Genomic DNA, 2,337 nt, shown 5'->3' on the forward strand with positions numbered 1-2,337 from the left:
TGACACGCCTGGAAGTGATGATAGCATCATAACGATCTAAATATTTTCTAGCCATATCAAACATATACAACAAAGATGCTATAATAAATATAATTATTATAGATTCGTAGAATTATGCTATTTATCACCATAAGATAACCTTATTGTTTGATCATTTTATGTAGTTTTATGCGCTACAATGAGATTAGCGTTTTGATGCGCTGTTCCGTGGAGGTCACCATAGGTCATTAACCGCAATTGACCCCACAAGGATGGCTAAATGATATGGGAGTTCGTGTGAATTTTTATGTCAAATTTCGTTTAAGTCAGATTATGTGGCCAAAGACAGAGAGGAAATTTTCGCATGGTTGTTCGTCCGACTGAAAGAGTTTTGGTTTGCTATCCGAATCATGCTCACCATCTCACCATCACCATGTCCGAATGCGCCCCAACTGAACTTTCAATCGCCCTTTCTTCACGGGGTTTTGGTTTCAATACTCGCCTTGTATTAAGATAAATGATTCATTTCCTACGAGGGAGGAGGTTCACCTCGTTCTTTGATGTCACAACATCGCCGCAGCTTTCATCATCGCGCAGTGGCAAGATCCCCATGTGTCATGCGCGCCCCTTGGCGGCTATGTTATAAAACACATGTAACTGTCTAACGTCACATTTCCAAACCTGGCCCGGTCGGGCTGTTTGTGGAAATGAAAAATAGAAATGTGTACGTAAAAGTATACACAGATAATGCCCACGACTATTCTCTTTACCTTTTGTGTAGTTTGGTGTCTTTTGTGTTATACTTTTCATTCCCAAAAGCTGCCAGGCCGGGCCCCGTGACGAAGGCATAAGCTAGGTGCTTTCATAATTTAGTAACATAAATCTTTGTGTGAACAAGGCATGCATGACGTATTACCCAAACTGTTTGAACAAAAATGAAATGACTGAATTAATTGCGAATGCCTACTACTTTTACTACTACCACTGCTACTACTACTAAACTACTTCTTCAATCAGTTGACTACCGTGTTTTCTCAATAACAATTACAAAATTGAATTCTTTAACAGAAAATCCAGATTTCACTCATTTCAGTTCAACAGTAACTACGATACTATCTTAAACGGCGCATTTTTTTTTTACTTTCAGAATCATAATGTTGTCTTGATTAGTCTCTACGCTGCTCTTTCGACGTATCAATTGGTGGATGCAATGATGGAAAGGAGAAAATCAAAGGAGGGTTTAATAGGTGGCGCTTCTACACAGTTCATGTCCAACTGCAACATGTAGCGATGTATAGAGAGAGAGAACTGGTTTATTTATTTAAACACACAATGACATGTACAAGATTATAGTCTGAGGACTAAATTGCCTCGTACATTCTACAGGAGAGGCTGGCGCTTAGGACTAAAACAATGGAATGTCTTGCCTAAGTGGATTAATCTAAATATACTTATCACAATTTCTACTACACATTTACAATTTAAAAGTGTGGATCTGCACACCATCAGGTAGATATATATCTATGTCAATTATAAAATCGATCTCATTCTGAATGATTAAAATGTGACACTTCAAAGTCTAATGTGAGTTTAAAAGATCGATACAATAAAGCAGCGTGGTATTCCTGAAACGAGCTATATCTGAAGACCGTGGATTGATGAATTCCACAGCTGTGATATTCATCACTTAGATGATGAATTCCACAGCTGTGGAATCATCAATAGTGCTGTGAGATTCATCGATCTACTGATGAATCCAACGCCACTTCCGTCCCTAATACTGGCGATCGGCCGTGGGATTCATCGATCTACTGATGAACCCAACGCCACTTCCGTCCCTTATACTGGCGATCGGCCGTGGGATTCATCGATCTACTGATGAATCCAACGCCACTTCCGTCCCTAATACTGGCGATCGGCCGTGGGATTCATCGATCTACTGATGAATCCAACGCCACTTCCGTCCCTAATACTGACGATCGGCCGTTGGATTCATCGATCTACTGATGAATCCAACGCCACTTCCGTCACTAATACTGGCGATCGGCCGTGAGATTCATCGATCTACTGATGAAACCAACGCCACTTCCGTCCCTTATACTGGCGATCGACCGTGGGATTCATCGATCTACTGATGAATCCAACGCCATTCTCGTCCCTTATACTGGCGATCGGCCGTGAGATTCATCGATCTACTGATGAATCCAACGCCACTTCCGTCCCTTATACTGGCGATCGACCGTGGGATTCATCGATCTACTGATGAATCCAACGCCATTCTCGTCCCTAATACTGGCGATCGGCCGTGGGATTCATCGATCTACTGATGACCCAACGCCACTTCCATCTCTATACTGG

This window comes from Branchiostoma floridae, chromosome 16, assembly GCF_000003815.2.
Source record: "Branchiostoma floridae strain S238N-H82 chromosome 16, Bfl_VNyyK, whole genome shotgun sequence".
NCBI classification, from domain to species: domain Eukaryota; kingdom Metazoa; phylum Chordata; class Leptocardii; order Amphioxiformes; family Branchiostomatidae; genus Branchiostoma; species Branchiostoma floridae.